This window comes from Rattus rattus, chromosome 6 (assembly GCF_011064425.1).
Source record: "Rattus rattus isolate New Zealand chromosome 6, Rrattus_CSIRO_v1, whole genome shotgun sequence".
NCBI lineage: Eukaryota > Metazoa > Chordata > Mammalia > Rodentia > Muridae > Rattus > Rattus rattus.
In genome coordinates, this window is record NC_046159.1 from 156,139,244 (window position 1) to 156,167,151 (window position 27,908).

Below are 27,908 nucleotides of genomic sequence, written 5' to 3' on the forward strand. Positions count from 1 at the left end.
GTCCCAGCATCTTCTGAATGGTAAGGATTTGAGCTCGGTCCATTTAATAGTTCTAATGACATGAAGTGAGTTGTCTTTGTCTCAGCTCCTCTCAACCTAGCTGTGTGAAGTCTAACAGTACATTTATGGAAACAGAAGAGAGGAAGAGAAAGACTCTCTCAGCAGGAGGGAAAAAACTGACTGGCTTCCACAGTATCACCAAGATTAATTACTTAAAACATCAGAGCCTGAATTCAGACTCAGTCTTCCTGATACTGAAGTTGCCCATGCCTCTGGGGAATAAGGTGGTGGTGGGGAGGATTCAGAGGAGGCTGTGGAAGAGGAAAGTTCCTTTAGTGGCCAGTCCTGATTGAAAACTAGGGATGATGGCCACAAGAAATAGACTTGGGCATCAGAGGAGGGACCAGTCATGGGGTGGGTAAAGGACTTTGACTGCTTTCAGTATAGAACTACATAAAGTTCTCATCAGCAATGAAGTAGTTCATTCTGGCCTAAATTGTACACAGAAGGAAGTTTGATTTACACTGTGGTTACACGGATGTATGAGTCCATTACCATCCTCAAGACAAGGCAGGCACAGGTACAAGTTCCTTACTCTCCTGATGGGAAGGCATGGTGGCAGCCAGGCATGCTGGCCTGAGACAGAAGCTGATAGCTCACATCTTGAAGTGCAGGCATGAAACAGAGAACTAACTGGAAATCCATGAATCTTTACTGTCTCAAAGCCGTACCCAGTGATTCCCAGTGACATGCTTCCTCCAGCCCCTAAACCACCACGAAGAGTGCTACCAATTAGGAACCAAGTATTCAAATACATGAGCATTTCCTTCAAACCACCACACTGACTAAGCTGTTGCTCCTGGTGAATGCACAGCTAGGATCCCTCAGACCTCAGATCACACCATTTTTAATCAGAAGATCAACACACAACCTTCTGTGTAGAGACTAATTGACTCCCAGGTTGGTTACCATGGACCTCACAGCTGAAACACCATGGGTCATTATGCAGTGAAGCAGATCCTAAGCACACATTTTTTTCCACAGCTCACACTGCGACCCTCTTATGCTCAAGAACACTAGGTAACTCTTGAGAAGTACACTCGGGAGCCATTTCAACAGCAAAATCACCAACAAAAAAACCACAAAATGTGATGTGAAAATGTAGCCTTAAATCAACTATAAAAACGCATTAGTTCCAGTGTTGCTGACACAGAAATCAGAGTGCCACCTTATTGTCCTCACTGGGAAGGGAAGCATCTGGGGCTCAAACTCTCTCCAGGATATGTGCATATGTGAATGATTTCAAAACTACTTGGAACATCAATACTGAGGTTTCAAGTAGACATTAGCAAGTAGGCAAATCCTCAAGTGTAGAATTCAGGTCTCACAAAGATGGACAGCCTGCTTGTACAGCAGCCTACTCTCCACCCCGCAGGTCCTTGGGGATGTAATACACACACGTGCGCGCACGCGAGCGCACACACACACACACACACACACACACACACACACACTCGAACGTACATACATTCATGATAATAAAATGAATAAAAGGGGGTGAGGAGAATAGCCCATCCTGGGAACATGAAAGGGGTCAGCAAGCAGGGCTGACTCCACTGAAGCCGCCAAGTGACTGCAAGAAGCCAGACCGAGAAGTACCGAGTTATCTCAGCCATTCATGAGCTTGCTGACTCAGGGGAAAATCCAACTTAAAGCACTGTTTCACATTCTATAAGCTTCCAAATGGCTTTCTCTTGCTGTTGGATAAGATGTTTTCCTTGAAGAAATTTGCTTACAGCTTTGTTTGCACACGCCGTCTGAAGAAAATGCTGGGCAGAAACATGAACCGCAGACACTGTCCTAACCCAGTCTCCCAAGTGTGAACAGATGGTGTTTACCATAGCTCTAGACTTACTGTCTATTCCTTACTTGAAAGTATATGTAAGTAAGAACCCTTGACTGTCAAGAAGCGATTTCTTGGGATTAGACAGATGGCTCAGAGATTAAGGACAAGTAAACCTCTAGCGGAGGGGCGGGATCAGTACCCAGCACTCACAGTGGAGAGTCTCACCCCAGGGCATCCAGCGCCCTCTTCTGGATTCTGTGAGTTTTCCTCTCACATGAGCACATACCTGCACACAGAGACACATAGATATACGAGTAATCGAAATTACAAGACAACCTTTAAAAAGGCGTGACTACTTAGCAGTCACTCTAGAACTTACACAGATAGACATTTTTACCATCAACATCGTTGCCTATAAATGGGCTCATTCTGGTAGTTGCAGCCTCCACTAATGGGTTTGCAGATTTTAAGTGCCCCCACTGTATTCTGAAGTATGTTCAATGGTATCAGATTACAGTACCTCAAAGAAAGATTTGTCTACAAATTCTGTGGTCTGTGTGTGGGTATACATATGAGCTAGCTTTGTGTCAACACAAGTTGGCCTCGTTGGGAAGCAGGGCCCCTCAGCTGAGAAAGGCCCCTGCCACATCAGCCTCTAGGCAAACTTGGGATGCATTTTCTTGATTGATGATTGATAAGGGAGTGTCCAGCTCCTTGTAGATGATGCCACCCCTGGACTGGTGGCTCTGGGTGCTGTAAGAAAGCAGGCTAAGCAAGCCACGAGAAGCAAGTTAGTGAGTACCATTCCTCCATGGCTTTGACTTCAAACTCCTGCCTTCAGGTTCCTGCTCTGACTTTGCTTCTTGAGAGATTGTGACTCTGAGCTGGAAAACAAACCTTGTGATTTCAAGTTGCTTTTGGCCATAGTGTTTTACCAGAGCAATAGAAACACTAAGACCGTGTGCTTGCATGTGTCTGGGATGTATGTACAGGCATGTGTGTATATGTATTGTGTACATAAATATGTTTACATGTCATATATACTCATGTGAGTGAGATGTGTGCATTAGGAGGTGTGTGTGGTGAATAGCATGGTAGACTTACTGTTTTGGGAATACAGTTCACATAAAGTCTCTCTGTCTCTCTTTCTGTCTCTGTCTCTCTGTCTCTGTCTCTCTGTCTCTGTCTCTTTGTCTCTGTCTCCGTGTGTGTCTGTGTGTGTGTGTGAGAGAGAGAGAGACAGAGACAGAGACAGGGAGACAGAGAGACAGAGAGACAGAGACAGAGATCATCAAACATTGTGACTGGTTTTGTAGTCCCAAGGCTGCCTTTCATGTTAGTATCATGAGGAGAAAAAAAATGTGTCACTTTTAGGACAGACCTATATAAGTAGAACAATTGGAACAATTTAAAGTGTCAAGACTGTGACACTAGTGCTCTGTCATTGAGTTTCTCTCTTGCTGTGCTGCTACCTGTAATTGCATAATTGTTTTCCATCCCCTGACAGGAGTTTGATTTCTGAGCCCAACAGAACCTCATGAGAAAGTCCATGGACATATCATCTGAAAAACATCAACGCACAAGGGGAAGCTGTCTTTTCCCCCGACCCTAGGGTTGGCAAGTCACCCGTGTGAAAAGCATGCCACACCCATCTCACCTAACCCGATGCCCAGTGCTTACTGGGTCTATGTGTAAATAATAATTCACACCCCACAACCCCAGAAGAAATAATTCCTGCATGAAACCATTCCAAGTCCCCTGTGGTGGACGGAGTCTTTTCCAATCGAGATAAGCATATTATCCCTTTCATTTGAATTCTAACATCTGAAACCCACTCACAGCTTACAGCATAATGCAATGCTATGTAAGTGCTAAGAGCGATGCACAGGGCACTGTCAAAGGAAAGTTACACGTACCCTAGACCAACACTAAACCATTGTTTATCCTCCCACCCTCCCATGTCACTCAGTCAACGTGACACGAGCAACCGTTCTGGTAACAGAGCAGCTATTGCTGCCGGACTACTTTCAACTCTTTCTGCTTTCTTAACATTTGCTGTTTTGTTTTTTAAAAAGATTCCAGTGCCAGGGCTCTGTCATGAGAGGGTGAAACGTAAACAGGAACCTATATGTAAATGTATCCCCTCAGGCACTATGATCTCTAGCCCTGAGTTTACCAGCCATGGTGGCCCCCCTGGAGGGGGTGGAGTCCAGGCTGGAAGGAATGTGCCACTGAGGCAGGGCCTGCTGCCGGCTCAGACCGCCAAGTGTTTGGCTGTGCTTGCCCCTTTGAGCTGCGGATCATTTATTCATGAGATGCTGAGGATGCTGCTGGTTTCTGCTGGGATCTGGCACAACATGTCTAATGCAAAACTTTCTCGTATTGTAGCTGTTTAATAGATAATGGCCACAATTATAACTATTAATAGTTAATTAACTGCTAATTCAATTTACAATGGGATTAAATTAATATTCATAACAAATAGGTTCATTTTCTACTCTGAAAAAATGTTTTCAGAGTAAGATAAATCATTCTCGTGAAAATGATAATATTGGGCTGGGGATTTAGCTCAGTGGTAGAGCGCTTACCTAGGAAGTGCAAGGCCCTGGGTTCGGTCCCCAGCTCCGAAAAAAAAAGAACCAAAAAAAAAAAAAAAAAAAAAAATGATAATATTGACACTGCTGCGTTCCTATGTCTCCTCCTTTCAGAGAGTAGGCTACACTTTAAGCATCTTAGAAATATGGGTAGCCCGTGACTTATAATGGCCCCCCATGGGAGCGTTCAGCTTCACAATAAAGTAGAAATGATTCATCCTTTACATTCAAACCTTGGTCTTTCCCCAAGTCTATTCATCACATTCCTTGTTGCTGAGACAAAAGACTGACATGTGCTAGGTGAGGATTTGTTGGACTTTGCAGTTTGAGGGTGCAGGGATGGTGTGGCAGCAAGGATATGGACAGCTAGTCACAAGACGACCACAGTCAGGAAGCAGAAAGAATTGAACGCTGGTGCTCAGCTCACTCTCACCATTTTATCCAGTCTGGGACACAGGCCCAAAGCAACTTCTGATATTAGGGGTGACTTTTCCACCTCAATTAACCCAGTCTAGAAACTCCCCTGCAGACACATTCGGAGGCTCGTTTCTTGAAGGAACTGTAGATCCTATCAAGTTGACACTGTTACCATCATACCAAGTCAGTGTGTAACACGGTTCTCTGGCTGGTGCCAGGAAGCATCAGCTCTCCCTCAGCCCTGGTCACAAAGGGAGGCAGCCAGCATCCCATGGTGCTTCACCAGGGCAGCAGGTTACATGTGGATTTCAGCTTAGAGAATTGTCAACTGATGGTCAGCTTATTGGAATATAGCCCCATCTTAAGTCAAGAGCCATCTGTATCAATGCATAACTTTCACAACCATCCCGGAAGGAAGCAGATTCTCACACATGATGAATCAGCAGATTAAGAAACTTGACCAGCAAGTGAGACCAGCAGATAGCTGTTAAGTAGCCCAGATAGGATTTTAAATGTCAGAACTTGTCTCTCAATGGACAGCTGCATCTGCTAAGAGGTATCCTTCTGCAGGTCATGTCTTCCCTTCCTCCCCTGCTGTGGCTGTCCTTCCTCACCCCCAGACTGTTTATAAGCCTCACACCTATCTCTTACCTGCCTTGTCTCAGGCATGCAGACCCCACAGTGACAGCACACACGGTAAACACACCTAGCCTGATGGAACCATTAGGAATCTATCTGCAGAGCACAAGTGTTCACCACCGTCAGATGGACAGATGCTCTGCAAGGTGGTAGGGTTTTGTGCTAAGTGCCATTTGAGTGTGTTCTGGGTATCCAAACAAGTTTCTGGAATACGCACTTCATGGGCAGGACTCATACAAGATCCTACCTCTTATGTCTTCCCACTGACTCGTGACTGTGGCCGTCAGGGGAAACACATAATGCCCTTGACCCCACTGAATAGCATTCCTGGCAAAGCCTATCATTCAAGGGGTGGGACAGGAGCATGGGACAGTAGGATGGGCAATGAGGGGGCAGACTGATTGGTGGCAGGACACATTAATTTTCCAGGGTGACCTCTCCAGTGAAGAGGTGGTCATGAAGCATTGGTGAGGGACAGGGTGTATGTTGTGTTCTAAACACTTATAATGTGACCTTCTGTGCCTTTATAGCACCTGCGTGTGGCCCGGAAGATGAAGGCCATTGTAGCTTCCATTCAGTGGAGGCCCCTGTGCTAGGCTCCCAATCCTTAGCTGCCCAGACCAATGACTGTGTATTCCCTGGGGTGATTTTACAGCTGTCTGAAAGGGCACATGTCCTGGGCCATCTGCACAGAGACTTTCTTTTAAACAGCACAGAGGTAACAGTCAGAGACAGCTGTACCTCTTATTGATTTGTGTCCCCATGTCACCTTCAGATCTGTTTCCTCCTTGGTGAGTCCTCAGGAGAGATGTGGACAATGCACCCTTAACCTTGGTTTTTGCTTCCCCCGCAGACTCAGATAAAAGGGTCAGATCTGCAACCCAGCACCTTCCTGCCCAGACCACGCATACGTAGTTTCCTCTGTTGCAGAAGGAATTTATAAATGCTAATTAGACACCAGAAGGAAGGTGCCTGCTCCAGCCTTTCCCTGTGAAGAGAAATGAACAAAAACCTCTCCTGAGTGCCTGGGTAGATCAATACTGAGTGGTTTCCCAATGGGATTGGAAGTTATTGCAAATGTCTGGTTGAACTGAGAGATTAAATAAAGAGAACCAGGACTCTTGAGGACCACATCCAAATGCTAATGTCCTTATGATATCCAAGTCAGGAATCAAATCAGTCCAGGTTTGGAACATAGGTGATTTCCCTCTTTGCTCTCGGAGGCAGTGAGTGCATTTATCTGCAGACATGGGATAGCCAACAATTTCCCTACAGTTCCCATCCTGCTCTGGAGTACTGAGTGATCTCCAGAGACAACTACCACTGGACTGGGACCAGTGCCTCTTCTGTCCCTCATCACCAAGTCTGCTGAGTTCCCGATTGCCTTTTACAGATCACTAGCATGTGAGACAGAAAGGGGGAAGGGTACTGAGATGAGCTATTCATCATTCTAGATGCTGGACTTGGCATAGTTGTGTGAGTTTGGGCGACATGCTGCAAGGCTTTTTGCCTCAGTTTACCAACCCTTGAAGTAAGAGTCATAGTTATCTACTTGACATGGTACCTTGACATAGTCACCTGTCACTTAGTCACATAGTCACTTGATGTAGTCACCTACTTATTTTAAGCATAATTGACTTAAGTGAGGTGGCTTGGACAATAAATCACCTGCCTTGTAAGCGAGAGGAAGTGAGTTCAGCCCCCAGAACCTACATAAAGAGGCAGAGTGTGATGGATCATACTTATAAGATGGGGTCAGGTGGGTTCATAGGTCTTGCTGCTTAGACAACCAAGTCCAATCAACAAGCTTCCAGCCAGCTGGTGGAGCCTGAGGAATGACACTCAAGGTTGACCTGTACCCTCCATATGCATGCATATACATATACACACATCCATTCACAGATGTGTACTAAGAGAACACATGCTCAAACTCACACACCACATGCACACATACATGCACTGCGTTCATACACACGCATGCACAGACGTGTACTGTACACCCACATGTACACACACACACACACATCATGAGTGCACATACAGAGAAAATATATGATGTTACACCTGGATAACAGCTGGGAATCTGGGAAGATAGCACTTGTTCGTGAGACCAAGACAGGGCCATCATGGTCATCTTCATTCCATAATCTCCAGGGAGCGTGGACTGAGCAGTCTGGGAGGCAGCATGTTAACTATGTTTTAAACAATCTCACTGAGTAGAGCTCCTCTCCTCAGACTTGTTCTCCATTTGAGGCCAATACTAACTAGTAGCAAAGTCATAAGTCATCTTTATGATATAACCCGTTTAAACCAAGGTAGCATGGGAATCTCAGTGGCCAGCAGGCACTGGGTACTAATGCAGCATACGCTGGGTTGAACATGGAGGCCAGTCCTGCTGATCCCGCCACATCAACGCGTAGACAGATAAGTACTATAAACTAAGTCCCCGTGGTCCTGTGTTTTCTGAGGTTGGGGTGAACAGATATGCCACGAATGCACACACATTGGATGCCATACACCCTGGAGAACATCTGACTCTGTTTCAGCTCTCACCATGGCTGCCCCCTTTGCAAGCATCAGACAGGCTCCCTGGTGACTAGGTGTTTCACCCTCTCATTCTGTCAGTATGTCATGTGTCACCCTCTCATTCCATTGTAATGTCATGTGTCACCTTCTCATTCATTCCATCATCATGTCATGTGTCACCCTCTCATCCCATCATTATGTCATGTGTCACCCTCTCATCTCATCATTATGTCATGTGTCACCCTCTCATTCCATCACTATGTCATGTGTCACCCTCTCATTCCATCATTATGTCACGTGTCACCCTCTCATTCCATCATTATGTCACGTGTCACCCTCTCATTCCATCATTATGTCATGTGTCACCCTCTCATCCCATCATTATGTCATATTTGCAGGTAACCATGGCAGGAAGTATTCCTCTGATCGACAGATGAAGAAGACAAGACAAGAAGGGCCCCCTCATCTTGTCATTCTAGAATAGGAAGCTGTGTCCTCAAACATAGTCTTCTTTGGCTGTCCAGACCAATTCATGGCCCAGAGAACCCTGAGGCACTTGTGTGGTGGTATTTATGTTTTCTTCTTTATAGATCCAGTAGTGGGAAATGCTCCTGGATCCTTCCAGAGCTTTGAAACTTGAACAGCTGTCTGAGTCTTGTGAACTTCAGTCAGTCAATTGTATTGCTAAGATTAAAAATGGCTCAAGAACCCTCCAAGATAAATAAATAAAAATGAGAAGCTCAGAGAATCACAAATAATACTTATTACTGCATTTTAAACTGTGGCCGACAGGGAGAAACAAGTACGGCATATCTATTCTATAGAATATTACTCAGCCAGAAAAAGTGAAAGCAGTTTTATAATATGATGTAAGATAGATGAACTTTGAAGATTAATACAGAGTGAATAAGGCAGACAACAAAGGAAAAATATTGTACTATTTCATGTGTATGAAACATCTAGAATAGACAACTTTGTAGAGACAGAAGGCAGATTAGAAGCCATCTGGGCAAAGGGGTGGGAGGAGAAATAAGTTATCACTTGATGGAAAAATTCTGCTTAGTGTGATAGAGATGCTTTGAGAATTCCGGTACTGGTTCCAGTGTGTTGGGAACATAGTAAGGGCCACATTGTACATTGAAATGACATGTTCGATACATTGAAAATCAGGGCTGTTGTTAAGCTTCTCTGAAGAAGTGCTTTAAAAATTATGAGCAACTATAGTATAAATTCATAGGGAGACTAGAAACTGAGAGAGGTGTAGTAGGGTGTGTGTGTGTGTGTGTGTGTGTGTGTGTGTGTGTGTGTGTGATGGACTTGGTGTGGGTGTGTGCACTTCTGTGTGCAGATGTGCAGGTGTGCCCATGGGTTGGCATGTGTGAAATGAGAGGTGGACACGGCATGTCTTCAGTCACTCTTCACCTTTATTTTTAAGATGGGCTTTTCTTGATTGCTGAGTCTGGAGCTCACAAATTGGCTGAGTAGTGAGCCCCAAGAATATGCTTGTCTCCCTAACCCTCTTAATCCCCTACCACCACCCACTGAGGTTACAGACATGGGCACCACACCTAGCTCTTCACATGAGTTCTGAGGATCCAAACTCAGGCTTCATGCTTGTGCAGCGAGCACTTTACTGACTGAGTCATCCCCATGCAATAAATTCTGGCTGTCTCAGGGTGGAGCCAGAATTTTAATTCCTGTTTCCCGTGTTTAATTCCTTGTTTTCTCTGCCGTGAATGCAGAGTCCTGATGGTCCAGAATACAGAGAGCACTATCCATGAGGAGAGGACAAGCTGTAAGGAGAGGACAGACTGTGAGGAGAGGACAGTCTGTGAGGGAGGACAGTCTGTGAAGGAGGACAGTCTGTGAAGGAGGACAGTGTGAGGAGAGGACAGTCTGTGAGGGGAGGACAGTCTGTGAGGGAGGACAGTCTGTGAGGGAGGACAGTCTGTGAGGGAGGACAGTCTGTGAGGGAGGACAGTCTGTGAGAGAGGACAGTCTGTGAGAAGAGGACAGTCTGTGAGGAGAGGACAGTCTGTGAGGGAGGAGAGTCTGTGAGGGAGGACAGCCTGTGAGGGAGGACAGTCTGTGAGGGAGGACAGTCTGTGAAGGAGGACAGTCTGTGAAGGAGGACAGTGTGAGGAGAGGACAGTCTGTGAGGGGAGGACAGTCTGTGAGGGAGGACAGTCTGTGAGGGAGGACAGTCTGTGAGGGAGGACAGTCTGTGAGGGAGGACAGTCTGTGAGGGAGGACAGTCTGTGAAGGAGGACAGTCTGTGAGGGAGGACAGTCTGTGGGGGAGGACAGTCTGTGAAGGAAGACAGTCTGTGAGAGAGGACAGTCTGTGAGAAGAGGACAGTCTGTGAAGGAGGACAGTCTGTGAAGGAGGACAGTCTGTGAAGGAGAACAGTCTGTGAGGGAGGACAGTCTGTGAAGGAGGACAGTCTGTGAGGGAGGACAGTCTGTGAGGGAGGACAGTCTGTGAGGGAGGACAGTCTGTGAGACAGGACAGTCTGTGAAGGAGGACAGTCTGTGAGAGAGGACAGTCTGTGAGGGGAGGACAGTCTGTGAAGGCGGACAGTCTGTGAGGGAGGACAGTCTGTGAGAAGAGGACAGTCTGTGAGGAGAGGACAGTCTGTGAGGGAGAACAGTCTGTGAGGGAGGACAGTCTGTGAGGGAGGACAGTCTGTGAAGGAGGACAGTCTGTGAGGGAGGACAGTCTGTGAGGAGAGGACAGTCTGTGAGGGAGGACAGTCTGTGAGGGAGGACAGTCTGTGAGGGAGGACAGTCTGTGAGGGAGGACAGTCTGTGAAGGAGGACAGTCTGTGAAGGAGGACAGTGTGAGGAGAGGACAGTCTGTGAGGGGAGGACAGTCTGTGAGGGAGGACAGTCTGTGAGGGAGGACAGTCTGTGAGGGAGGACAGTCTGTGAGGGAGGACAGTCTGTGAAGGAGGACAGTCTGTGAGGGAGGACAGTCTGTGGGAGAGGACAGTCTGTGAAGGAAGACAGTCTGTGAGAGAGGACAGTCTGTGAGAAGAGGACAGTCTGTGAAGGAGGACAGTCTGTGAAGGAGGACAGTCTGTGAGGGAGGACAGTCTGTGAGGGAGGACAGTCTGTGAGGGAGGACAGTCTGTGAGGGAGGACAGTCTGTGAGGGAGGACAGTCTGTGAGGGAGGACAGTCTGTGAGGGAGGACAGTCTGTGAGACAGGACAGTCTGTGAAGGAGGACAGTCTGTGAGAGAGGACAGTCTGTGAGGGAGGACAGTCTGCGGACAGTCTGTGAGGAGGACAGTCTGTGAGAGGAGGACAGTCTGTGAGGAGAGGAGGACAGTCTGTGAGGAGGACAGTCTGTGAGGAGGACAGTCTGTGAGGGAGGACAGTCTGTGAAGGAGGACAGTCTGTGAGGGAGGACAGTCTGTGAGGGAGGACAGTCTGTGAGGGAGGACAGTCTGTGAGGGAGGACAGTCTGTGAGGGAGGACAGTCTGTGAGGGAGGACAGTCTGTGGAGGAGGACAGTCTGTGAGGGAGGACAGTCTGTGAAGGAGGACAGTCTGTGAAGGAGGACAGTCTGTGAGGGAGGACAGTCTGTGAAGGAGGACAGTCTGTGAGGGAGGACAGTCTGTGAGGGAGGACAGTCTGTGAGGGAGGACAGTCTGTGAGGGAGGACAGTCTGTGAGAGAGGACAGTCTGTGAAGGAGGACAGTCTGTGGGAGAGGGCAGGCTGGGGGGGGAGGACAGTCTGTGAGAGGCGGGACAGTCTGTGAGGGGGGAGGACAGTCTGTGAAGAGGACAGTCTGTGAGGGGAGGACGGTCGGTGAGGGGGGAAAGGTTGTGGGGGAGGACAGTCTGTGAGGGGAGGACAGTCTGTGAAGGAGGACAATCTGTGAGGGAGGACAGTCTGTGAGAGAGGACAGTCTGTGAGGGAGGACAGTCTGTGAGGGAGGACAGTCTGTGAGGGAGGACAGTCTGTGAGGGAGGACAGTCTGTGAGGGGGGGGGACAGTCTGTGGGGGAGGACAGTCTGTGAGGGAGGACAGTCTGTGAGGGAGGACAGTCTGTGAGGGAGGACAGTCTGTGAGGGAGGACAGTCTGTGAGGGAGGACAGTCTGTGAGGGAGGACAGTCTGTGAGGGAGGACAGTCTGTGAGGGAGGACAGTCTGTGAGGAGGACAGTCTGTGAGGGGAGGACAGTCTGTGAGGGAGGAGAGTCTGTGAGGAGGACAGTCTGTGAGGGGAGGACAGTCTGTGAGGAGGACAGTCTGTGAGGAGGACAGTCTGTGAGGGAGGACAGTCTGTGAGGGAGGACAGTCTGTGAGGGGAGGACAGTCTGTGAGGGGAGGACAGTCTGTGAAGGGGGAGGACAGTCTGAGAGGAGGACAGTCTGTGAGGGGAGGACAGTCTGTGAGGGAGGACAGTCTGTGAGGAGGACAGTCTGTGAGGGGAGGACAGTCTGTGAGGGAGAGGACAGTCTGTGAGGAGGGACAGTCTGTGAGGAGGACAGTCTGTGAGGGAGGACAGTCTGTGAGAAGAGGACAGTCTGTGAGGAGAGGACAGGTGAGGGAGGACAGTCTGGGAGGGAGGACAGTCTGGGGGGGAGGACAGTCTGTGAAGGAGGACAGTCTGTGAGGGAGGACAGTCTGTGAGGGAGGACAGTCTGTGAGAAGAGGACAGTCTGTGAAGGAGGACAGTCTGTGAAGGAGGACAGTCTGTGAGGAGGACAGTCTGTGAGGAGGACAGTCTGTGAGGGAGGACAGTCTGTGAGACAGGAGGGAGGAGGACAGTCTGTGAGGAGGACAGTCTGTGAGGGAGGACAGTCTGTGAGGGAGGACAGTCTGTGGAGGAGGACAGTCTGTGGGGGGGACAGTCTGTGAGGAGGACAGTCTGTGAGGAGGACAGTCTGTGAGGAGGACAGTCTGTGAGGAGGACAGTCTGTGAGGGAGGACAGTCTGTGAGGGAGGACAGTCTGTGAGGGGAGGACAGTCTGTGAAGGAGGACAGTCTGTGAGGGAGGACAGTCTGTGAGGGAGGACAGTCTGTGAGGGAGGACAGTCTGTGAGGGAGGACAGTCTGTGAGGGAGGACAGTCTGTGAGGGAGGACAGTCTGTGAGGGGGGGCAGTTGTGAGGGGAGGACAGTCTGTGAGGAGAGGACAGTCTGTGAGGAGGACAGTCTGTGAGGAGGACAGTCTGTGAGGGGAGGACAGTCTGTGAAGGAGGACAGTCTGTGAGGGAGGACAGTCTGTGAAGGAGACAGTCTGTGAGGGAGGACAGTCTGTGAAGGAGGACAGTCTGTGAGGGAGGACAGTCTGTGAGGGAGGACAGTCTGTGAGGGAGGACAGTCTGTGAGGAGAGGACAGTCTGTGAGGGAGGACAGTCTGTGAGGGAGGACAGTCTGTGAGGGAGGACAGTCTGTGAGGGAGGACAGTCTGTGGAGGAGGACAGTCTGTGAGGGAGGACAGTCTGTGAGAAGAGGGACAGTCTGTGAGGGAGGACAGTCTGTGAGGGAGGGCAGTCTGTGAGGGGAGGACAGTCTGTGAGGGAGGACAGTCTGTGAGGGAGGACAGTCTGTGAAGGAGAACAGTCTGTGAGGGGAGGACAGTCTGTGAGGGAGGACAGTCTGTGAGGGAGGACGTTCGGGGGGGGAGGACAGTCTGTGGGGAGGAGGACAGTCTGTGAGGAGGACAGTCTGTGAGGGAGGACAGTCTGTGGGGGAGGACAGTCTGTGGGGGAGGGCAGTCTGTGAGGGAGGACAGGCTGTGAGGGGGGACAGTCTGTGAGGGAGGACAGTCTGTGAGGGGAGGACAGTCTGTGAGGGGAGGACAGTCTGTGAAGGAGGACAGTCTGTGAGGAGGACAGTCTGTGAAGGAGGACAGTCTGTGAAGGAGGACAGTCTGTGAGGGAGGACAGTCTGTGAAGGAGGACAGTCTGTGAGGAGGACAGTCTGTGAAGGAGGACAGTCTGTGAGGGAGGACAGTCTGTGAAGGAGGACAGTCTGTGAGGGAGGACAGTCTGTGGGAGGACAGTCTGTGAGGAGGACAGTCTGTGAGGGGAGGACAGTCTGTGAGGGAGGACAGTCTGTGAAGGAGGACAGTCTGTGAGGGAGGACAGTCTGTGAGGGAGGACAGTCTGTGAGGGAGGACAGTCTGTGAGGGAGGACAGTCTGTGAGGGAGGACAGTCTGTGAGGGAGGACAGTCTGTGAGGGAGGACAGTCTGTGAGGGAGGACAGTCTGTGAGGGAGGACAGTCTGTGAGGGAGGACAGTCTGTGAAGGAGGACAGTCTGTGAGGGAGGACAGTCTGTGAGGGGAGGACAGTCTGTGAAGGAGGACAGTCTGTGAGGGAGGACAGTCTGTGAGGGGAGGACAGTCTGTGAGGGAGGACAGTCTGTGAGGGAGGACAGTCTGTGAGGGAGGACAGTCTGTGAGGGAGGACAGTCTGTGAGGGAGGACAGTCTGTGAGGGAGGACAGTCTGTGAGGGAGGACAGTCTGTGAAGTCTGTGGGGGAGGACAGTCTGTGAGGGGGGACAGTCTGTGAGGGAGGACAGTCTGTGAGGGAGGACAGTCTGTGAGAGAGGACAGTCTGTGAGGGAGGACAGTCTGTGAGGGAGGACAGTCTGTGAGGGAGGACAGTCTGTGAGGGAGGACAGTCTGTGAGGGAGGACAGTCTGTGAAGGAGGACAGTCTGTGAAGGAGGACAGTCTGTGAAGGAGGACAGTGTGAGGAGAGGACAGTCTGTGAGGGAGGACAGTTTGTGAGGGAGGACAGTCTGTGGGAGAGGATAGTCTAAGGAGAGCATTTTAGATAAGGTAGCTCTGGATGTTTTTACTTTTATGCACTCACTGGTGATGGGAAGCATGAGAGAGTACTTTCATAAACTCATTTACTTTCACACTCTCAAGACCCATTTGTCATCTATTTGTCCTGTCATACTGAACTGAACCTCTATGAAAATGGAATTAATTTACAGCATGATTTTCTTTCTCTCTCTCTCTCTTTTACTGTGTACTTACCAGCATGGAGTTTCCTGGCTTTGGATACTGGAGAACTTATTCTCTCATTACAGTGACCAAATATCTGACAATAAACAGAAGGAAGTACATTTTTACTTATTTGTTTATTTATTTGGATGTAAAAGTGGGGGGGGGGCACATGGAAACCAGAAGAGGCCATCGTGAGTCCTGCCAGTTTTCATTTCTTTGAGCTAGGGTCTCTCACTAAACCAGAGTGAGACTGGTGGCAGCAAGCTCAGTGGTCCTCCTGTCTCTGTTGCCCACAGTACTGGGAATATGGGTTCAGATGTGCCTGGCATTCCACACTGGTGCTTAGATCTGAGTTGAATTCTTCATGTTCACACATCAAGTTCTCTTCTCCCCTGAGCCATCTCTCTAGTCCCTGCAAGCATTTGTTTTGTCCCACAGTTTAAGGGCACACGGTCCATCAAGCTAGGGAAGGTATGTTGTCAGGAGAAGCTCACCATTGTGACAATGGGACTGTGAGAGAGGATGTTTGGTTGTGCCTATGTAGATCAGGAGACAGAGAGGGACAGGAAGCCAGGCCAGGCCGGAAACTCCAAGGCCTGACCCCTCAGGATTTGCTTCTTCTAGGCAGTTCCGTTTCCGTAATATTCCTAAATATTTGTGTCACAGTTGAGGCCCAAATGTTCAGACACAGGTGGAAGACATTAACACCAAATCATAATTCCATACATTAAGAAAGAGTGGGTCCAATGTCTCCTAGACCAGGGAGCAGATAAGGGAACTTTCATTTTAAGGAATGTGAAAGGAGAGAGATTTGGTCTGAAGCCAGACTCCAGCTCACCCAGCAGCCCCAGGCAATTCCATCGTCTCTTCGAACCTCACCATTACTATGGGAGACATCATGTTGTGATGCTTAATTCATGGGCTGCTGCCTTTGCGTGCCCAGGGTGGACACTAAGCCTGGGGACATAGCTACAAGCGCCGCAGGCCATAGCAGATCATTCAGACAGAGAATACAGTGCACAGGCAGCAGGCAGGGCCACTGTCCCTGAGCTTGGGAAGAGCAGCTAACTTTACACACCTTCCATGGCTGGTGTGTAAAAACACTTGCTTTCTGCTTGCTGGTGCTGTTGGTGGAGGTATGGAGGCTTTGGAATGAATCCTGCTCTGTCCGCTTTAGGATCCTACATCTTCTGAGAACACTAGGGGACACCTCTCGCTGGCATCCCTAGTGGATGCCGGCTTCATCCTCCTCTCACGAAGGCAGATTGTTTCTCCACTCTGCAGCTTCCTCCTGTTTAACAGAGAATGCAAAAAATGAAAGTCCCCGTGCCTGCTGGCCTTCAGGGGCATGCAGCCTGTGCGAGCGCAGTGACCTGCAGTCACCAGTATCTGAGCAGATGGCTCACAGAGCCAGAGCCACTGTAACTTGTCCTTCCTCTGACGGGGCTCCCGTCCATCTCCCACTCCCAGTGTTTATTCTCACTCGTTGAGATGGAATTCTGGGGAAGTAAGTGGCTGCTTCTGAGGACGTGGCCTGGAATGAATTCCGTTCTCATGTGAGCAGCTGCAGAGCACATGGCATTAACTTCAACGTTGACAGCAGCTATTCCCTGGGGAGATCTGCTCCAAGAAAGATTTCTCAGAGCCTTTGTAACTGAGCTGGAAGAATCACCTAGGCAGGACATGTTCCCAGGCAGGACCTTCTAACCAGGCAGGACCATCCACACAGGGAGAGCCATTCCTGCAGCCCAGATGGATATGGGCTCTTGACTTAGTCTCTCTTGTCTACCAGGCAGCTCTAAGAACACCAGGTTCCTTCTATGTCTGTGCAGCTACCTGAGCTCAGCCTTGCAGAGCCCATGGAAGCCTCTGGCTTGTGGAGTTTGCTTCCTGCAGATTCATGCCTGGTTGGTGTGGCTGTGTTCTTTCTTCATTCCTCATCATGCCTCTCATGACTCCTGCCTTGTGACTATTTCTGGGGCCTGGAGGTCCTACTTCACACTGCCTCTACCAAAGCAAACCGGAAAACAGGGTTGGTTAGAAGGGATGGTTTTCTTTAAATCTGGGCTTGAAAAACTGGGGCAGAGACTGTACCCTCACTGAAAAGCATTCTCTGTTTTTGAAGGAGAAATAGTCTTGGGGTGGGTTAATGGGATGACGTTGGAAGAGCCGCCCTTGGGAAAGTTCTCTGAGGGACGTGTAGGGCAGAGCTTGCTCTGTCTTTTCCTTGAGGTTCTCTTTCAGGCCTCCTCACGTGTTAACAAACTGATTTTGCAAGCAAAGAACAATGATGGAGGAAGAGGGGTGGGGAGGGTTGCAGGCTGCTCTGGATTCAGAGCCCCAAGTGGAATGGAAGATGAAGGAGACGAACGTGGGTCCCCCGGGGCTTGCTTGGTTTTAGGAGTGAAGGCCTAGGAAAGGCAAGGCTGCACTCGGAAGGCGTGGTCCCTTCCTTATGAATTTGTTTTTATTTCTGTGTAATTCCTGGTTTATTCCATTTCATGACTTACTGTCCAGAGACACAGGGAGGTGAACTGTAGAGGATGAGGCAGCGACTCACAGTGGAGAGATCTGTACCCTGGACCTGGAACACAGAAATGTGACAGATCCCCCTGGAAGTCAATCTCAGGTTTGTAGGAGAGGTAGACTTTATTAAAATTTATCTGCCACTAAAGTCCTATTAGAAGGAAGATAGAAATGTCCAAAAGGCTCTGTATAAACCCTAGGACCTTTGCTCTGCCACTAGCTAGCTGTGTGCAGACAGTCCAGAAGCAACACTCCCCCGAGCATCTTCCAACTTCAGTGCCTCTTCCTCAGGGTGGGAGGGGTGGATTATGCTGGCCCAGTTGCTAAGGTAGCTTTGAATATCCATCTATGTAAAGTACTTTATAAGCTGGCACCTACATGGTATGCTTAGATTCATACAGGGGTATTTATCCCATTCGATTCTTTTCTCTCAGTTTTTTCTCTTCTAGTGACAAAAAAAAAAGACTCTGGACCTACAAATGCCTCCATGATATTTAGAGAGTTCCTACATACATCAAACATTGATGTAAGCACTTGCTATATTTTAGTAGAAAACAATCAGACACCTCTTCCGGTGCCTGTTGAGTTGACCCAGTCCTGGATATTTCAGATTTAGCTACACAGAGACAGAATGACAGAGAGTTACACAGAGAACACACAAGCCAGGAGCAAGCTAGTGACACAAATACCAGTGTCCTATTTCAAAAACAGGAGTGTGTTGCCAGGCTGGTGACTTTGTGACACACTAACTATTGTCCCATCCCTTTGCTAATGTGTGAAGAATAAAAGGACTGCAGAATGATGAGCACAGAAAGGAGGATCTGGCAGAGTGGCAGGGGAGGGGAGTTCCAGGACACCAGGCAAGCAGAGCAGAGCTGCTGATGAAGAAGAGAGGGGCTGGAGCACACTGAAGGTGGGACGGGCACAGTCCGGCAGCACAGCCAGAGCGAACAATAAAAAGCAGAAGCCCACCAAGGCAGAAAAATACTTCATAGCCGTCTATGTCTTCAGTTCCTAGCAAGAGATGGACAGAAATCCGTGTGGTGTGTTGGGGCTACACCATGGCAGGTTCTGTTGTGGAGAGGCTTCCCTAGCTAAGTCTTGTAGGGAACCAACACAAGCAGAGCCATTGATCCCACTAAACCCTCTTCTGCCTCCACAGTCTCAGATGCTGAGGAAGCACCCACAATGCACCAGGTCAGGGGAGGGGCAGAAGCGAGGGGACCTCTGACTCTCTAGTGCCTCATTTGGAATGAGAACTGAGAAGGGGAAAGAGACTCCTTGCACAAGCCACCTCTGAGTGTCCTGGATGCTGTGGTCAGACTCAGACAGGGCCACATACTGTGCACATCTCCAGGGAATAAACTGAAAACTTGTACCTATGCTTTCAGTTTACCCACCCCCATCACAGGTCCCCATGTGAATGTGGGATCCTAATAGCTGGATTCTGGCCCAGGCTTACTACTGGAGTCAAGTGGTCTAGGAAGTAAAGCATGAGACCAGTATACACATGAAAGGGAAAGCACAGAAAGACACGTGTGTCTAGAATTGGCCAGCCTCGTTACGGGCCTTGGAGAGACTTCATTCTGCTGCAAGTACATGTCTCCTAAGAAGGAGTAGACACTTGCCTAGTGGCTGTGCTTCTCAGTGGTTCTCGGATGAAGCCCGAGTCTCTCCCTTTTCTCCTCCCTTCTGTTTTAATGAGGATACCTTTCATATCTGTTTTGGACCACTCCCTGAGGTTGCTAAATTGAGATCTCTGCCCCAGACCATTTCCCACTCTCTGCAACAATCCCTTTCCAAATGGCCATTCTGCCCAGGAGATTTCACATCAATACCTTTCAACTATCTGAAAGAAGACACTGGCCCATCAGGAGCTAAGCGTCCCCATCCCCAGAGCCACACTGACCCTACTTTGAGCAGGTCACACACAGTGCTCAAGTCACTCAGAGCCTCCATGTTCAAGGCCACTCCACTTGATGACCCTCAGCTGGTTCTCCAGGTGGCCCTGTGAGTTGTCACCAGCAAACCTCTGCTTACACCCACCACAGTGACACTCAGACAAGTTAGGTTTATTTCCTTGTTTATCCCCCCACCAAAGTTAGAGTCCTTCAAAGCCAGTCTGTACTTTGCTATCTATGTTCATAAATGTCCTAACCACAGCGGGCGTGTCACGAGTGTTCAATGTAGGCTTGGAAATGAGAAAAGGCAACACAGGTAACTAGCCCGACAGTAAGTTCTCTCTTTTGATGACTCCAAATCTGTCTTTTCAGTGGATACAGTCACAAACGTCCCCAGATTCCCTCTGATTCCACATGGAGAGGTCATGAGGACGAACAAGCCTTGGAAACCCTTGCATGTTGATTTGCACAGTGACCTTTGGCCTGTTCATCACTCCCAGCTGATACTAAATTGGTAACCAAGTAGTATTTGAAAGGAAAGGCCTTTGTGACTTGCATGTCCCCCTGAGCACAGGTCAGAACTGGTTTAATTTGGTCTTTCCCGCTCTGTACAACAAACTGACATCTGCTAATCTCCAGCTCAAGGAAACTTCTGCAATGCCAAAGTCCCCAGAAACAGGCCTGGGGCAGCCGCAGGCCCTGGGACACCCCTATGTCTCTTCACCCGTTTCTCTCTCCACTCCATCTGCTCCTTTCCTCCTTTGGCCTCCAGTATGTGCACATCACTGCTAGGATCTCTGTCCTTTTGGGCTGCCGTGATGGTCTCTGCAGCCTCACTGTGTCCCTGAACATGTCTGCTCTTGGTGCTCTGAATCTTATTCTTGAGAGGAATGGTAATGCTGGCCTATTCCATCTCTTTGCTTGGAATGGCTGTCCACAGATTGGCTCAAACACCCCTGATGTCACTCTCAATCATGTCCAAAGGTTGTTTCCAGTCAGAACCAGCCAAACAATTGCTTTTACATATTGTTTACATGTTTACATTTTTTTTTACAAATTTCCTCTGATGCTATGAACAGTTTGGAGACGAGGAGCCTATCCTACCAGCCGGAGTCACAACAGGGTGAACAAGTCCTTAGGTTCCCTTGTTTCTCAGAGGGTCAATAGGAGTCCTCACACATCAGGAGACCACTGCACTTCAGCTGAAGAGAGACAAGGTCTTGATGGCAGAGGGGGAGGTCAAGGAAGGAGAAATGTGGGTCTAGAAACAATTTTCCTGCCTTCTAGTTACTACTAGAAGATGGTAGAGCTGCCCAATCAGCAGGTCCTAAATGCTGGTCGTAGCTGCCTTCTGTCAGCTGTGTCTGTTTCCGGTAGATTTATGAGCGATAGTAACCGCATTGCAGAAAAAGACATAACTGTGATCTTGAAATCTCCACAGAGATAGCATTTGCAAGTAGGAGTATCCCCAGTACCCATGAGCTCTCATCCTATCAAGATGGTGAAGAGAAAGCTCTGGTTCTTGTGTCCATCCTGCCCCCTTCCCAAACTAGGCCTCCAGCCTGGCTTAGACTGAATCCTGGGCACCCTGCTCCATGACATTCACTTGGACCCGTGTGTGAATTGGCATATGTGACTGTGATCGCCATGCATGCTGGGTGTTTGCCCTCCATTGCTGGGAACCCAGGCTGACTCAGTGTAGTGCTGTAGTTTATTGTTAGGCCTGACAAAAGGGAAAGTCAGACAGTGTGGAGTGAGGTGTGGGGGGGAGGACTGGAGCTGAGCTATAGCAGGTTGAAGTTCACACAAGCTTCCAGGAGAAGCTAAGCAGTTGGGACACTTAGGAAGAGGAATAAAGCTTTGGACAGGGCTGGACCATGGGGCTTGGCCAGATACTGTCCCTCTGGCTTGTGTAGAATTTTCCAGTGCCATATACCTGTTTACAAGGTCAGACCTCACTAAGGAGCCAGGGACACAAGATTTCCTGACCCATTCTCTTCATTTTAGTTGCCACAACAGGCAAGAAGAAAGTCAGTTTCGCAGTCTGACAGCTGTCAATTATCTCGAGTGCCACCTACGTCCATTTGCTTGAGCCGTATCCCTACTAAATAGCTGTCTTCAGTTCTGCTGTGGGGACGGAGGGAGACGCTAACATTCTGCATCCAGACTGTATGGATCCAGACTGCCGCCCACGGGCCCATATGCTTCAGGCTTGGTACCAGTTGGCTTTACTGAGAGATGGTGGGACCTTCACAGGGGCGTTTAGCAAGAGATCTTGGGCCACTGGGCAAGCATCCTTGCAGGCCATGGAACTCTCATCCCACTTCTCCGCCTGATATTCAGAGCCAAGAGACGAGCAGTGAGCTCTGCCACAAGCTTCCACCTTCTGCCTCAGCTTAAAGCAGTGGGCCAAATGGTCAAAGATCCAAGGTCTCTGCAACTATAACAGAAAGCTTGCTAACATCCCTTATGTCATCTATTACTCTATGGAGATAGAGTGCGCACTGTACTTAGAGTGTGCATGCTTACCTGTGAGTGTGGGTGCGGGCATGCACACACACACACACACACACACACACACACACACACACACACACACACACACACACACACACATCTCTCAATAGAACCCAGAGCTCATCAATGTTTGTTCTCATTAACCACTTTACTCAGGGGACCTCCTTTCTCTGCATTTTAAGACTGGAGTGGCAGGCTGGCTACCTGGTGGATGCTGGGATCTAAACTCCAGTCTGAATGCTTGCACAGCAAGCGCTTTCCCCTCCCAGCATTTCCCCAGCCCACAAAGTCTGTTAAATTGAAAAGGCTGAGCTCTAAATTGAGAGAACTTCCACTTGTCATAGTTTTTGGTGAAAGAGAGCTTTAAAAAGAAAATCATCTCATATCTGACTTACATGTCAGATGGCTGGGATAGTGGAGATGCCTTCCACATGGGTGGCTTCTTTGATGTACCACATGCAAGGTGTTCCCTACTTCCTCCTTTGGGAACTGGGCAGCTGCAGTGTGATGCAGGAGGCTCCCTGGCACTGTAAACCATGGCCGTCTGAGTTCCAATGGTCTATGTCGAGAAGGAGATCAAAGTGGAGCCGCTGTGCCGACACTAGGGTGGGACTGGAGTGGGGCTTGGGCCACACCACGGCTATTCCTTCAGCTACTTCCTGTGGACTACATGTGAGAGTCTCTCTAACAGAGTGTAGACACCTCTGGGGGAGGGGGTCACTCCAGCTTTGCTTCCCTTCTGCTGCTTTCCCTCCCTTTTCCCCAGGCAAACAAGGCAGTGCTGCCTCCTCCTCTCTCTCTCTCTCTCTCTCTCTCTCTCTCTCTCTCTCTCTCTCTCTCTCTGTATGTGTGTGTGTGTGTTGTCTGTCTGTCTCTCTGTTTCTGTCTGTCTGTGTGTCTCTGTGTCTCCATGTGTGTGTGTGACTGTCTGTCTGTCTCTCTCTGTGTATGTGTGTGTCTGTCTCTGTGTCTCTCTGTCTCTGTCTCTCTGTGTGTCTCTGTCTCTCTGTGTCTCTGTCTCTGTCTCTCTGTCTCTCTCTCTCTCTTTCTGTCTGTCTGTCTCTCTCTCTCTCTCTCTCTCTCTCTCTCTCTCTCTCTTTCATTAATAGACTGTGCCCTGTGGCCATTCGAGGACATAGAGAACCCACTCTAGCAGGAGAAAGGACAGGTTTACCAACGAGGTATTTTAGGGCTTCAACACTAGTAGTGCCTTGCATGGATGTAGAGCACTTTCCCTACCTGGCCCTGTAAAGAGAAATTCAAAACGAGGCCTAGAATCCAGCAGCTGAGCAGTGTGGCTGCAGGAAACACAGAAAGCATGATGGGAAAACAGAAAAGGAGGGAGTGAACCTCTGGGGGACAGTTGATCAGGGCAGTGAAGGATAATAGGAACTCGGCAGTGGGAGGCCTTTGTGTGTGGCACTGGTAGGAACCTTTGGTGGGACAACCCGATTCTTGGCCTCCCCATGTTGAATGCTTTCATGCCTTAGATTTCCGTTACTTCCGTGGGCTTCCAAGTTTAAGTAGCTCATTTGAACATCATTTATGCCTCAGTTCACACAAATCTCTAAAGCCAAATCAGATGTGTCTTGGCAAAGTAGGGCAGTCAGGCTTGTGTCAACTGCTCCTTGTCTGGGAACTATCTGCCTCTTAAATCATTTCCTGCTAAAAATAAAAATCTCCCATAAATTTGGGGGAAATCCTCCTACACTGGGAACAAAGATTCTTCTCACACCAGAAGTTATTATTGCCCAGAGGTCATACAGACGAACATAAGGCCTGCAAAGCCAAGACATGAGCAAGGCCCCACAGGATGTGTCCTGGGGCTTCTTAAGGACATCTTTCTGCTATGCGTTGAGCCGGGCACAGCATTAGAGACAGCTGAGCCAGTCCTGACATGTGTCCCCCAAGCAGTGTGAGGGCTTGTTCCACAGCTGGCACCAAACCAGAGCTCACTGAACAGCCCCAGAAATTTTAGTCAGAGCCATTAAAAATCACAAGCAAGGCATCTGTCACACTGCTGTCGCCAAGGTCATCCAGCAATGGAGGAACCCAAAGAGAATCTCATGACACCCAGCCTGGGACAGGCGTCATGTGCAGCCCTGCCTGGGGAGCAGCAGGCCCTGGCTATGCAAATGTGATAAGAAGTATGATCTCATTTAGGGACAGCCAGGAAAGGCAAAAGACAACAATGATCTTAGGGCTGAAACCTGAGGATTTTTGAAACAAGTTTTGCAAGAGTCATACCATGATTACCAGGAAGGTCATCCAAAGTCTGGGCATGGACATGAGTGGGAGCTGATTTTAAAGTCCTCTTGCACTGACATTGTCAGTTGACCTTGGACTCATGGGTAGAGTTTCTAGCTGAGTGTAATTTTAAGAACTCATAACCTAAAGAGTATGGGGCCAGCACAGAAAGTGAGACGTTGGGTAATAAGACGGATGCACAAGGCATTCTACTGCTATCAATGAGGGATCTGGTGATCTACCCATTCTGCTGCCTTCTATCGTGTTTGTAAGCACAATTAAAGCAGCTCATTCTTAGGGCTGCTATGAAGTTCAAACAGGACAGTTTGCAAAGTGATAGTGAAGTGGGAGAACCCATGGAGAGGCTTCTAGTTTCTTGTGATTTCTCTCCTCCTTCACAGGAAAGGAAGCTGAGATTTGGAGAGGTAGGTCTCAGAGCACATGGGCATCAGGACCATGCCCCTGCCTTCTTCCCTCTTTCTGTTTCTTTCTTCCTGGTCTCAAGAGAGATTCTGCTCCTGTCTGTAAAGAAGCCGAGGGTGTTTCCTATGCATAACAGGAGTCTGCAAGACTGTGGCTGCCAAGGACAGCCCACAGGCCTACACTCTTCTATTGTTCTTAAAATAGAGAAACAATTTGAGAACAGGGCAAACCGAATCACCTGAGTGAGCTCCCTCCTGCTCCTGGCTCAAGAGGCTCCAGCCAAACTCTTAAGAAGAGAAGATTGCATCCTTTAGTCCAGCAAAATGGCGGTCAAAACTTGCACGTGAAGAATAAGAGACTGGCCTGACTTCTTGAAATTCAGCATAGGCCTCGTGCTCTGAGAATCGCACTGCCCAATAGGCAGAGCTGAGACACATGTGCTGAAGCTGCTGTTCCCAGGGAGAAACTCAAAAGGTGGGAAGGTGGCAAAAAGCCTGTGTCCCTCTTGTTGAGGCTTCTCGAGGTAAGAGATGGATAGTAGATATGAGAAGGGCGGTCCAGCAGCTTGGAGAAAGGGCTTTGAGCGTCCCTGTCACTCACATCCTCCTCTTCCCAATGCTAGGCTTATCAGGGATCTTCCTCCTGTGTAGTCTGGTCCGCTTGCTGCTGCTGCCTGTGTGCCTCCCTTGTGATTCTTGCCTGCCCAGATCTCCAAGCTTCAGATGCCGTTTCTGTCTGGACCATCCACGGTTCTTTACCCAAGCATAAGGAAGTGGAGTAATTCCCAAGACAGAATGTTAACACTTAAGGAAGTCGATTCTCAAGGTCAAACCGAAACTGACCTTCCAGATGTTCAGAGCAAAGCTCTGCCAACCAGGGCCAACTGCTCCAGGCAGGTCGTCAGTAGTGATAATGGGCACGTGGAGCTCAGGAGACTTAGCCACGCCCCATCCCTCTTGATAGTGTTTTCGGTGTCTGTGACACCTGTGTGTTTCTATCAGTTCCTTTGAACCCTGAATGACTGCTTAGTACCTGCTACCCCATCTATAGTCGTCAAGATTTCCAGGAAACTGTTCATTAAAAAGAACTTTCTCCGGCACATGGTGAGTGCTACGTGTTAAAAATCTTTGCAGTTCACTACTAGGACACACAAATCTCTGCCTCCTGAGCCCCTCCTAATGGAGTTTTTGCTGTTTGCATAAGATGCACGCTCAGTGCACACTTGGTTAAGTGAGGCTCGGCTCCTGCCAAGCTCTTGTGCCTGCTTGGCTCCTTGGGGTAGGTCTATGGGAAAAGGTGAGAAGGTGCTGGGATCAGCAGAGGGATCCAGGTCTACACGTCCATGAACAAACCTTGGCTGTGTCTGCGTCAATGCCCACTCACATGTCTGGAGAAGAGCACGGCTAGAGTGCATTTGGCAAGGCTGGCTTCAGGGATCTGAGGGCTCCTAGTGGAACTGGGATGGGAAATAAGAGGTCTCTGGCTTTGCACATACAAGTTGGTGAGCACCATGCTGAGTTAGCAGAGAGGGCACTGGGCAATCTTTTCTATATCTGTTCATTGGCCACTTTGAAAACTATTCCGTACAGAATAGAAGGGGGCCTCCTCACAGACACAAGCCCTCACCCAGAAGGACTGAGATCAGCATACGCTCTCCAAGGTGCTCCTGGAAGGGCCTTGGGAAGGCCTTGGCAGATCCTTCACCTTGGCTCTCCCTGACAGCAGTCAGCAAGGAACTTTGAGCCTGCTGCCTGGCAGGCTGGAGCAGTCTTGGTCAAGGGGCTAACTCGAGTATGGAGAACTTGGAGCTTACCTCCTGTCCAGGCACTTGGGAGATGCCTTTAAAAGGTGCAGCAAGTGCGTGTAGGGGGGAGAAGAGGTCAAAGAAGCAGGTATGAATGCCAAGGACAGGAGAAGTTTTCATCTTTGGTGTGCACAGCCTTCCTGCCTTGTAGGGCACACACGTTCTTTTGCTAGCTGTTAACATTTCTGAAGGCAGACTTAGAAAAAGTACCTGTAATTACACAGGAGGTGACTTAGTTTTGACCTGGCCAGAGGTTCTCTGCCTACATAGTAATCTGCAAAGACCTGGACTCCAGAAGATGAACTTAGGTGCATTATTTCTCCTACAAAGGGATTGTGATTAATTGAAAAATATCGGCAACAGACACCCCCATTTCATCTTGCTGTAGCAAGAACACCCATGGGATATACCCCACTAATAGGGCTTTTAACTGTGTGGCATGGCACTGCAGACTCCAGGCTCGGTGCGATACTGCAGATATTAGAATGTATTCATCTTGCAAAACTGAGTCATTCTGTCTGTTCATTAGCAAGCCCCTCGGCCCTCTCCACCAGTCAACCACTGTGGGCTGCTCTGAGGACACTTTAGAGACCTCCCAGGGATGTAAGATTTATCCTGGATTTGCATAGCTTTGCCTGCAGTGTCTCGTAAGGCAGGGATCCCTGCTCTGTCACCCATAAGACAGTCAAGGTCAAGTGTACAAAGAAGCTGGCATCTGGGGACCCAGCAGCAGAGAGAATCCCATGGATTCTGAGTAGATCAACCTGCCACCACCAATACTCACTCCCATGCTTTTCCACAAAATGACTCCTAAGAACCAAGCTGATGGCTTGAGGGGGTTGGGGAGCCTGGGGGCATGGCCTGGCCAGCAGCAGGAAATCCCTTTGAAATGTTTTCTGTCATCTTTCAAATGTCAGCAAATTGTACATGACGACTATCTTCAATTTAGATGCATCAGACTGTTTGAGCTCTTCACTGAGAAGTAAAATGGGAAGATCCTGAAGGAGTTTTCTATATGCCCATGGTGCATAAATCAGCATCCCTGGGGACCACTTCCCACTGGACTGTGGTCCCTGAGGACAGTGGCTAACTCTCAGCTCTGCTTTTGTTTTGTCTGAGGATACAGCCTCAGAGGGAGCAATGGATCCATCCTGAGTCAGTAGAGACGGTGACTCAGGATTTAGCCTGCTCCAGTCAGTTTAGGTTAAAGAGGAGACTGTAGCTGACAGGCTGCGTTGAGACTGCAGTTTGAGGCGGGGGCTGCTGATTTTGTTGATTGACGAAGGTCCTAGAGGTTGAGCTGGTCTAGAGGCCAAGATGGTCTACTGCATGGTCCTCTTTCCAGAGGCTTCATCTGCTTTGCTACTGAGCCCTCGGGTTCAGTGTGCCACGATGGCTTCCAGAACCTGGGATGCTACTAGGGTGTGGCAGGCACCTTCCGCACTCACGGAGGCATGTGGTTATATGAACACCCTGGAGCCTGCCTTAGAGGTTT

The 27,908-nt window shown here is 49.2% G+C and overlaps 1 protein-coding gene across 3 annotated transcripts in view; it reads left to right on the forward strand.

Moving 5' to 3' along the window:
* Positions 1 to 27,908, forward strand: part of Dpp6 (dipeptidyl peptidase like 6) — an 877,415-nt gene that overhangs the window by 416,088 nt on the left and 433,419 nt on the right. The window lies entirely within an intron of this gene.